This window comes from Lathamus discolor, chromosome Z (assembly GCF_037157495.1).
Source record: "Lathamus discolor isolate bLatDis1 chromosome Z, bLatDis1.hap1, whole genome shotgun sequence".
NCBI lineage: Eukaryota > Metazoa > Chordata > Aves > Psittaciformes > Psittacidae > Lathamus > Lathamus discolor.
In genome coordinates, this window is record NC_088909.1 from 106506035 (window position 1) to 106518119 (window position 12085).

Here is a 12085-nt window from a genome sequence, read left to right on the forward strand (position 1 = left end):
AAATAAAAAATTCATCTCCAAAGAGGGATCATAGAGTGAATTAGGCTACTCACAGTATAAGTAATCTATTCTGGCACAACAATACTATCTGCAGCAGAATTTTTTTAATTTTTATTTTTTCTCTTTTTTATTAACTAAAAATGAAAAGCAAGATATGCAAATATGTAAATTAAACATATTTCCATCATATTAATACTATTAATAATATGAAGCATTATTAATATATTTCCATGCAGGTGGGTGCCCATTTGCATTACATTCATGCAGATATATTAACTTTGGGCCTGCATAAATTTAGCTTGCACTCTTGACTTTGCAGCTGGATACTCTAAAGACAGTATATTGTGGTCCTGTTTTTCTCTTCACTTAGACTAATGTGAGTTTTAAGGCACTAGCTTTAAAACAGTTAATGCAGAAACATTTGCGTACTTGAATTCAACTTGGATAAACATGAAGCTGAAACCTAGATAAATCCTACTCTGTCTGCTAAAAATGCATTAGGTTTTCAGAGTTAGTTATAACTAAAAGACCTACCGGCCTTTGGACATGTCATAGCTTTCAGTAAGCAAATGTAAAATATTTACAACTAATATCCTGCTGAGCTACTCCAGGTGAACTCCAATATCCTGTCCCTGTAATCAGTAAAGTTTCAACTGTTAAAAACTATGTTTATAACCCTTGTACTTTTTAAAGATAACACTGAACATGCAAATCCATTCCATTTAATTTTTTTTTTTTCTCAAACTATTAACCTTAAAACACTTCACAAAGATGTGCCAGAATCACTGAGCCATTTTCATTCTTAATATACGCTAAAATCTTCTGTTGGTGGTATTTAAACATACTCTGTGAGCACTGACCAAGCACATGAATCTAAATGCTTTTCTAGGCAATTGTATTTGTAGGATTTGCCTTTGCACCAAGAAATGTAGACATGAAACATGAAGGAGATATGACTTGTCTTTGTAATATTCTCTCCCTGCATATCTGAAAAAAAAAAAAAAAAAAAAGGAAAAAAAAAAAAAAAGCATAGAGTAGATAATTGAGAAAAGCTTAAAAATACCCTTACTTGAGGTGTGATAAGAGATACCTGGGGTATTATCAACACATATTTGAATAAAAAATAAATGGGAGACTTAATGCCAGCGTTTCTTAGGACATTTATTTTAGAGGAAGTCCTGAAGCCCACACTATCAAGGGAATTGCTATCTTGAGCTGACGCCCTCACATCAGAGGTGAGAGCATAGCATCCACTTATGAACTATCAGCTTCTTAATGTTCAAGCACAACCAGTCCGTTGAGAGGTACTATCTTCCACTTACCCTTTGTACCTACTGATCTCCTGGGCTACCAGGGAAATGAATTTTTCCAGCACAGGAGGTAGAAGGAAGTTGCATAAATTGAAAACCCTATTTCCCATCTCATGACATTTGGACCAAGAAGACAAACTAAGAGTGGAGAAGCTGTATCACTTAGCTCTGACCTACAGTTAACACTTTCAAACTGTGATTTCATCTCACGAAGTAATAGAAATAGAGCTGAGTGAGGGATTACATAGACAAACATCTTCATTTTACTCAGTAGGGCTACAAGATAGAGGCATTAACCTGTAAAGAAACAACCTCCTACAGGTCAAGAGTTTGATGTCTGTTACGTTAGACCCAAGTAAACTCTTTATTTTTATTAGTAGCTATGATGCTAAGCAGAAACCCTGGTGTCTTTGCATGCTTCCTAAAGGATTTCGGAAGGGACTACTCTGTGGCTAATCTCTTTAGTCCAGGCAACGTAATATGCATTATCATCACATAAAGGAAACAGAAACCCTGAGATCTGAGAGGAACATGCTGTTTATATGTGGACTGAGAAGAGCAGAAGTGAAGATGTTCCACGGAAATAGCATCTGAGTATATATATAAAACAAAGCTGGAAATTCTTCATCAGGAGCACTAGCAAACTCACTGCCTAATCTCCTTTCTTTGAAAATTATTCACATTATTACAAATGTTGTCTGGTATATTTACTATTCACCATGTTTCGGTATATTACATTTTATTTCACCTAATTAATATAACGTAATGGTCCCTTCAAAGTTAATTGGGAGCTGCCAAACCACATTCTTCTGGACTTCACATCCGACAGCCCTAAGGAGTGATATTTATTAAAAGACCAAACTCCAGCCACTGTTTCAGTAAATCATTAAGATAACATACAAAAAAGAGACAAGAATAATAGTCAGACACAAGACAATAAAGCAGATAATAACTGTATTTCTTATTTTAAGATCAGTATTAGCCTTTTTCTGTGAGGTTAACTGTAAAGTCCCAGGTTTTGGTTTAGGTAAAATGCAGCAGAAAGATAGGGTATTATAAGTGAAAAACCTGTGGATGAAGTTTGATATTGCTTTGAGATAAAACCATGATTCAAACAGAAACTGAAAGATTAAAAATTTTGTAGGGCACCAAATTGAAAAATTAAATAAAAAAAATCCTCATTCTTATAATCTATATAATACGTGAGTATATGACTATATGAACTGGATAGATAAAATATCTGGTAAACTTACTTTTTAAAGAGAATTATTCTCTTTTTTTCTTCCATATAGAATATAAACTTCTTTAAGAATTTTATTTTTAACAAACATTAAAAATAAAAATTAAAATAGATACAAATTGCAGCTAAAAAATAATATACAACTTTGTTCGAATTATTACTGAACATTTACTCTTTTCCTGGTTGGGGAAAAAAAATAAAAATAGAGCTTCAGTTGTTTTCTGAATGCCACTTATTCTTTTTTATTCTTAATTCTTTGCTCCTTTACTGAGTAGTTCATCTAAACAAGGAAAACATATTTTCTCAAAAGATGTTTTTAACATCTTTTTTCTTAATTGTTCAATTGTCCTTTGCAGTACTATGAAAGAAAAAATATATTCTTCCTTAAGCTTTTTGTTTTTCTTGCAAAATGAGCACATCCTCTTTTTTCAGATTTCCTTTTTTATAGGACATCATCCTGGAGACAGAATTACAATAATTAATGCAAGGCTGTGTTGCCATCAGTTATCTTAGCACCAGAGAAGCTAGATTCATAAAAAATATATCAAAGCAATTTTTTAACTATGAGCAGGTAACTGCTTCGTGCCAAATAGATTTGGATGGCGTACAACTTAAAGGCGAGTTGGAATGTGTTTTTCATCTGCATTACAGACATGTTCCAGTCCCTGAAATATTCCATTTTGTTAATTCTGATGATATTTCTTCTAAACAAATAGGCTCTCTTCTTCTTTGATTTATATACTATAAATTGCAGTTAAAAGCAACCAGATTCAGATGTATAGATGAGCCAAAAGATATTTTGATGTATAGATGAGCCAAAAGATATTTTATCTGTCTAAGTAGATGACAATGCAACAGAAGGAAGTCCAAGCTCCATCAGCCACACCTGGAGTTCTGCCTCTTGTTGTTCTGCCTGCGTGCCAAAAAGACAGCAGGATAACCAGCTCTTGGCGTGCTTAATTATCTACTACATATGCGTTTTAATCCAGAGATGCTCCTAAATGCAGGATGATCTTGAGCCCTTGGCTGGATGGGTGCTGTCTATATTTACACCAAGGCATTTTTAAATAAAAAGAGAGTGGATGAACAGGCACTTAAACCACTGTACAACTACTACACATAACCTCCTTCTATGGAAGATAAAAATATGCATGTCATAGGAATTGCCCATCAAAATACATCAGTCTCACAATTTCCCTTAGCATGCAATTATTTTACTGGAGTATGAGTTTTATAATTTGGGTGAGCATTGTTATGAGTATTTTGCAGACAAGGACACCAAGTTACAGAGGCTGCCTTCTTATGAGCTATGCACACGTGATAAGCAATGAATGGCCTAGAATAGTAGAACTGACAGATTTGATTGCTTTGTATTCTGTAAATACTCATGTAGGTAGAATCCTTTAAGACAAGGCAAGCAGGAAAATTAATACTAGACTAGTATCTAGGATACTTAAATATCCCACTTCCAGTTCTGTCTAGTGCTACATAATTCTACATTATACCAGCAATTAAGAATACTTCAGATTATTACTTACAGGGCTGCTGCTTTTGATTTCTTAGCATTGAACTGACTTTGTCATTGCGCCATCATTTTTTTGGATTTGTCAGGTCTTTGCCAGCTCTTTCAGGTTTTGCTCAATTTTATGTTAACAGCATAAGTCGCCTGCTCCTGCCTGTATAATGCTAGTAACAGACAGCATCATTCCAGGCAGAATAATCTTGATGTTGTTTTGCAGAGCAGAGAAAAAATGACTGCTGCCTTCCAAACCCACAGGAAAAAAAAACTTCTTTCAGTAAACACACACTTTGAATATCTCTGCTGTTTCTATGAAAAAGCAGGTAAGTAATTCAGCGTTTAATGCAGACAGAATCTCTCTGCTAGCTTTATTCGTATATAAAGGCTATATTGTAGGCCTTGAGAAAATTAAAATAATCTGAGAAAAAACAAAAGCATTAGTCATCTTAAGTACTTATCATAAAAGGAATTCATACATTTATTCATTGTACGTTCAGTAGTACAACTAGAAACACAGCACTTTTTATCTTACAGTTTTCATTTTAGCATTCAAATTACCATACACATATTTTCAGGCAAGATACTAAACTGTGGTCTTTGCCACATAAGTCTTTAGAAAAGATTCTGCAATGTTTTCAAATGGCCTTGCTAAATTTGAATGCATACTACTGTTGTGCATTCTAGCTTTCCTTACTCTAGAATCATAGAATCACAGAATCATAGGATAGTTAGGGATGGAAAGGACCTTAAGATCAAGTTCCAACCCCCCTGCCATGGGCAGGGACACCTCACACTAAACCATCTCAACCAAGGCTCTGTCCAACCCGGCCTTGAGCACCACCAGGTATGGAGCATTCACAACTTCCTTAGGCAACCCATTCCAGTGCCTCACCACCCTCACAGTAAATTTCTTCCTTATATCCAATCTAAACTTCCCCTGGTTAAGTTTGAACCCATTACCCCTTGTCCTATCACTACAGTCCCTAATGAATAGTCCCTCCCCAGCATCCTATAAGGCCCCCTTCAGACACTGGAAGGCTGCTGTGAGGTCTCCACGCAGCCTTCTCTTCTCAAGGCTGAAAAGCCCCAACTTTCTCAGCCTGTCAAATTAAGCCTGTATTAATTTCAATTCAGGATGCAATTCCTTGTTTCTTTTATTTAGCTTTTGTTCAGCGTTACGACATGCTCTTAACTAACTAGTGCTCTGGTTCCTGTGTCTACAGTGGCACATAAAACCAAATCCTGTTGTGTTCATAAGATAATCCACAATTTCAAGGAGTAAAGATGCAAACAGACATACAACAATGTATTTCTAAGTCTGAAAACAAGAACAGAACAACTCATAACTATTAGTTGATTTCATCCTTCTGAAATAAGCACTGTTAATATCTTCAGTGGAAAGCAGCAGCATAGCTAGACTATACTCAAATAAACCTCTCTGCTTAATCCTGCTACCATTAATGAAAAGTGGTGCCTAAATACCTGGAGGGGGACAGGGCCTAAATTACCTGCTAAGCATCCAGAATTGCAGCAGAATAAAGATTTGAGTTTAGGTCCAGTCAGCCCCATGCAGTCTGACCATTTGTCATTAGTAGTTTTTAATTGAGCCATCTCCATTGTCATATTCTCATCTCCCTCTTTTAACTTTGGCTCTGGCTGACATTGACTGTACGCTGCCTGCACCTGGTTACAGTAATCAAACTAAAAGCCTCCTCAGCCTAATGGGCATTCTGCTGGTTCTCACCTCACCACAGAGCTCCTCTTTCAATGCCATTATGTATCTGTCTTAAAACAGCTGCTCCCAAATTAACTTTCTCCCCCTTGTTGGGCTGCCTAGTATTTCAGATTTGTGCTCTGCAGGGCAAGCCCAGTAACACACAGCTGCTGAAGGAGCCTGATTGATTTTCCGCTTTAGGTACTCACATGGCAGCTGTCATGGTGACCTGAAATGCACTCAGTGCCTTCCAAATTGGAAAATGGGCTATCCATTGCACTGTCTTTTGTATTTTCCTTCCTCCCCCCATTTTACCTATAGATACATACAAGCACCTCTTCTTCAATGATGTCAGCTTGCAGTTTCATTGTTGTGTTACCCTTTTATTCTCTGCTGAAAAGCAAGGGAAGGAAAGGCAACTTCATCTCACTTTGTGGTAAGCGCAAGAAAAGAAGCATTATCTGTGCTCTAAAAGGTTTTGTGTGAACAGAAATCTGAGTGAATTGAACTCTTAGTGAGTTAAATATGGTTCGTCTTCTCCTTTTGGGCCCTCATGAACATGATGTTTACTAACAAAACTGTTGGAAAAGGAGACAATGGTCTGGGTAGCTTTCAAGAAGAACCAAAATTATAAGCAATTTTGTTGAACAATGTACAACAGAAAATTTAAAGCAAGATACCATTTTCAGGCAAAGTAGGTCAAAAAAAGTAAAAGCTAAGCAGCCAGCAAGGCAAATTCCCTTCTGTGTTCCCTGGTTATGCAGCACCTTGCACAGAGTCAGATCTCTACCATCCTGGCTTTAAGTATTTATACAGTGCAAATAAATGGTAACAGTTTATGTGCACTTAACACCTTCAGTCTGCATCCATGGTAAGCAAATTCTCCACAGAAATCAATCCAAGCCACCCACCATTCATAACCATACTGACTAAAAAAACCCCACTTTCTCCACTACTTGCCCTTCACACAGTGAACACTTTAACACTGATTTGGAAGCATTGTGGTTCTTTTACTTCAGTTCTGACTCAATATCCTGATGCAACAAGTCAAAAGAACCTTCTAAACTGAAGTTTACACTGAGTATTGACATTTATCCATTCCCTGTGCAATAACTATCAGTCCTGATCCAAATGCTGGTATCCACAAAGACACCATTTATGACTCTATCTGCAAACATGTACAGATACGACTGATTTGTATAAGCAGTTATACAGGATAGGGCCTGATGCCAAAAAATCTCACTCAGCTCTTCTTCTTGTACTGCAGCCCTTCATCAGGAGAAATTTTGCTTATACAGTGTCCCACCCATGTGAATAAGACTATTTGGGTGACAAATATTTACCTCAGAAGCAGCTCTCAGAGAGAAAATATGATTTCTTACAACTGTTAGCAATTTTGCAAATCAAGGCTAAAGTAACTCAGGCAAACCTTTACTGTAGCACTTGTTTTTCTGCTAGAAACCACTTGCAATATAGATAATGCTACTAATATTTAATAAAGGGATATCATTACTTTTGCTGCTTCCAGAAAAATGTCATTTAACTCAAAGATGTACATGAACAAAGTGAACAAAGTGATCCTGTTTAATCAAAACATGATAATTAACAGGAGTCCAAGTACCCTTATCTTGGGGAAGAAGAATAGCAGGTAGCAATTTCACTACTCTTTCAAGTCCATGATTGTGCTGCTGAGTAGGAGGATCTGACAGCTACGAATTCACTTCTTGTCATTTCAGGGGGAGCAATTAACAAGTTGACTACATCTGTATGGCTATTAGCTTGCATGGTGCCTTGGATTTAGTAAGGTGTAGATGGCTGCTGGCTTACTTGAAAGAAAGGTTAATGGGGACATTTGTCCTGTGACGAAGAATTTTGAATTGAGCATGATGAATCATCCATATCTAGGAAACCATAGCATTAGTGTCTCTTCCAACTTAAAGTATCATTAAAGGAGTACTTTTACAAATCAAGATATACAGGGAACGGGCAATCAAGTTTCCACTGGTGACCCCATTTAAGGGTCACAAATCTCACTTCAGCTCCTTCAAAGTTTAAGATCCTAATCGTAATTATTATAAGAGGTTAGTGATACTTAGAACCACTGCACTAAACCCACAGAGTGACTTATGTCCAATGTCAGTCACTAACTTCATGCTGTCAGTCACCTAATTCCCAGGACTTCTCAACCTCCTCAGTCGCCACATAACATGACATTTCACCCTGCTTTAGCCCTAAGAACCTAGACTTTCTTTATAGTATTTCACAATTGATACCATTATTGATTTGACTAACTTGACATGAAGATATTAGGGTGAGATAAATCACACTCTCAGACTTTGGTACATTTATGTTATGAATTAGAAACCACAACCCACATGCGAGTTCACTGTGGTTTATAGTTCTGATGAACAAACTCTTCTGCTTTAATGTCACCAGCCAGATGGACACTTTACTCGCCCTTAAACTTCATCAGGATCTACAGACTAGGAGTTGAGTTCCCCAGATTATATGAGCGGCTCAATCCAATGGAAGTGTGTGTATGAACCTCTACTAAAGAAAAACTACATTAGCTAAGAACCTAAGAAGGAGATGCTGTCCCGATTTTCTATGATAGGTTGATGTTTAGAGTATCACTGTAATCCTGGAGAGAGGTTGGAAGAGGTCAGAACTGAGAATAAGCTATACTGTTATGAGAAGAAGCACCCTTCATCTCCTTTTCGCCACTTCAGCTTATTAGATGGTTGAATCAGAGAACTGGTGAATCAATGCAGGGCAAAGAGGATTGTCAGACTGAGTCAAATCAAAACCACCAGTTGCTGAGATAGAGGTCTTCTGCCTGAATAAAGCTGATAAAAAAAAAAAAAAAAAGAAAAAAAAGAAAAATAATAATAGCCTATTATGAGTAGAACAGACAAAAATATTTGAACAATCTTTTCTATTCTTGGTTGACTCTAGATTCTAAATATAGTAGATACATAAGAATTATAATAAAATTGTTTCATTATTATCTTTATTACTAATATTACTGTTATAAAAATATACCACAGAAATGTTTTCATACTGTCAGTTACGAGAAAAGGCTTTTTTTCCCTCCCAAGTTTTAATCAGTGTTATCATAACAACCACAAGGTCACACTTGTATACATTTTTGGCTAGCTTTCTTCTCTCTGTTTAGCAAATATGCAATTAAACTCAGGGGTATCTAAGAGGAATAGAAAGGTTGTATACTACGCTTGATCCACAATTGACACTTTATTCAGTGAGATGGTAAGATGGCCAAGGCAGGAATATATCTTGTTTCTAGCACAAAGAGAGATAATGGCTGATACATAACTATGAACCATTTAGGGGTAGTAGCGTTTTTTTTCACGTGAACATGCAGCATAGGTCTCTCACTGCAACACAATGGAGAAACGATTTTCTTTCCTGTTCCTACCATGGTAAGCAGACATTAAAGCAGAGATTCTGTGATTCCATGTTTGACAAAAAAATAGAATTGTTCATCTACTTGCTTGCTTTCTGAAACAAGGGAGAAAGGGAAGACAGATCACCAGCTAGTTTATTAGTTAAAGTAATTCAGATTAGGTAAATGCTCTAAATGAGAATATAAGGAATAGAGCAATAAAAGATCAACAGTCAATCTAATCTATTTTTCACTTTTGCAGAGTGACCCAAGGAATCCCACACAACGATTTTTGCTTGGCATATTTTCTCAGCTTCCAGTTATTTGCAACTCAAAGGCCTTTCTAAGTCAAGCAGAGTTTGTTCTTAACAACCCTTGATGGCTATTTTTCCCTCTAGTAGTCTACCCAAATGGTTTTTGAATCCATCTACATTTTTGGCACAGATACTTGGTTATCAATATTCTTTTTGATAACAGAGATCAACTTGGGAAGGAATTCTGGCTCACAGACTGGTGTTTGAGAGCAACTCTGCATGAGACGGTGATTCAGTTTTTACATCTTGCTTGTCCCAGAAATAAAAGGAACTCTTTTCTTCTCTTTCATTCCCACCTACACTCACATTTCCCCATACCTGGTTCCATACTATCCCTTTTGCCACTTTTGGGGATTACAGAACTGTTTTTACTAAGGTGATTAAGCTCACTAATGTGGTATACAACTGTTATGTGTTGGGGTGGTTTAGTATTCTTCTGGACTGCTGTTGCAAGGTCCTACACCTGGGTTGGAGCAATCCCAGGCACAGCTACAGACTGGGCAAAGAAGAGATTCAGAGCGGCCCTGCAGAGAAGGACTTGGGGGTGATGGTCAATGAGAAAATGAACATGGGCTGGCAGTGTGCACTTGCAGCCCAGAAAGCCAGCTGTATCCTGGGCTGCATCAAAAGGAGCGTGACCAACAGGTCAAAAGAGGTGATTCTGCCCCTCTACTCTGCTCTTGTGAGACCTTGCCTGGAGTATTGTATGCAGTTCTGGTGTCCTCAACATAAAAAGGACATGGAACTGCTGGAACAAGTCCAGAGGAGGCCACGAGGATGCTCAGGGGCTGGAGCACCTCCCGTATGAAGACAGGCTGAGGAAGTTGGGGCTGTTCAGCCTGGAGAAGAGAAGGCTGCGTGGGGACCTCATAGCAGCCTTCCAGTACCTGAAGGGGGCCTATAGGGATGCTGGGGAGGGACTCTTCGTCAGGACAAGGACTGTAGTGACAGGACAAGGGGTAACGGGTTAAAACTTAAACAGGGGAAGTTTAAATTGGATATAAGGAGGAAATTCTTTGCTGTTAGGGTGGCGAGACACTGGAATGGGTTGCCCAGGGAGGTTGTGAGTGCTCCATCCCTGGCAGTGTTCAAGGCCAGGTTGGATGAAGCCTTGTGTGGGATGGTTTAGTGTGAGGTGTCCCTGCCTATGGCAGGGGGGTTGGAACTAGATGATCTTGAGGTCCTTTCCAACCCTAACTCTTCTATGATTCTATGATTCTATGAATCAGCTTTTCCAATGAACGCCAGAGCACCAGTAAGGGTGAGAGAAGGGCAGAGATGAAGAGTGGGAATTCTTCCTTTACCACACAAATTAGCTGTTAGAGTTGGCTCATCTTACCTCACAAAACTAGAGTTGCTGCAGAGCCTCCAAAATCTGTTCCTGGCAGGTGACAGGCCCTTTATTATTCCTTCTTCACAATTTAGGGTACAGAAATTAAGATAGCTCTACACTGAGTCTTCTCTATACACTATTTCATAGAATCACAGAATCCCAGGTTGGAAGGGACATCAAGGAACATATGATCCAAGCTTTCTTGGCAAAGCATGATCTAGACTCAATGTCCCAGCACCCTGTCCAGCTGAATCTTAAACTCTGGGGGATCCATCACTTCCCTGGGGAGATTATTCCAATGGCTAATTGTTATCACTGCAAAAAAGTTTCCTCCAGTGTTCAACCAGAATCTCCCTAGCAGTAACTTGTGTCCATTGCCAGATGTCTTTTCCATGTGATTCCTTGTATAAAGGGTGTCTTTATCTTCTTTGTAGCCACCCTTTAAATACTGGAACATGGTGGTATATTCTACCCTCAACCCTCTCAAACTAAACCCAGCTGTCTCAGTCTTTAGTTCCCTGAGACCTCACAGGTCTCAAGAGGTTTGTTACCTGTAGCTGCTGTCTGCTACCACTGTGGCTAAAGTGGTTCTGAAAGCATAGCTGCTGTGTCAAGTTATCTAAGGGTGTGTGGAATGATGGACACAGCCAGCCAATTGCATTTCCAAGACTAAACTGCAAGCCTAAACGCTATTCAAGGTGTTCTGTTTAATATCCAGCCTTTGAGCAGGTGTTTGATAAAATGGTAAGGGAAAAAATGACAAGTGTAGGAACACCTCTCTGGGCCACCTACTCCCTGGAAAGACACAGACTGCATCTGCGGGTCTGCTATGGTTTATATCAGTTTATATCAGAGATATTAGCAAAGGAAAATTACTACTTTAAGCACTGCTTCCTAGTCTTTGAAAATGCTATGTGACAGCGAGTTGTCACTTAGTGTAAACAGCCCTCAAATAATTACATGATGAGTTGCATTTGTAAGAAAATATGGATGTGACAGAGCAGTAGCAGACATTAGGTGTTTATCCAGGATGTCAGAGGTGATTCATCTTGAGAATGGACAGGAAAATGCAACTGGTTCCTTTGGTTATTTCTTGCAGGAAGTCTGCAAACCTTTTAGGACTGAATAATTGGCTTATCAAAACAAAATCCCAAGAAAAAGTTTAACAGCAGAGATAGAGAATGTTTCACATGTTTAGAACAGGGCCAAACTGTTTCTCTGAGGAAAATATGATGTTCTCAATACAGGAAGG

General features: G+C 38.2%; 1 protein-coding gene across 1 annotated transcript in view; it reads right to left on the reverse strand.

The window, feature by feature from the left end:
- RIT2 (Ras like without CAAX 2) overlaps positions 1 to 12085 on the reverse strand; it is a 208489-nt gene that overhangs the window by 122813 nt on the left and 73591 nt on the right. The window lies entirely within an intron of this gene.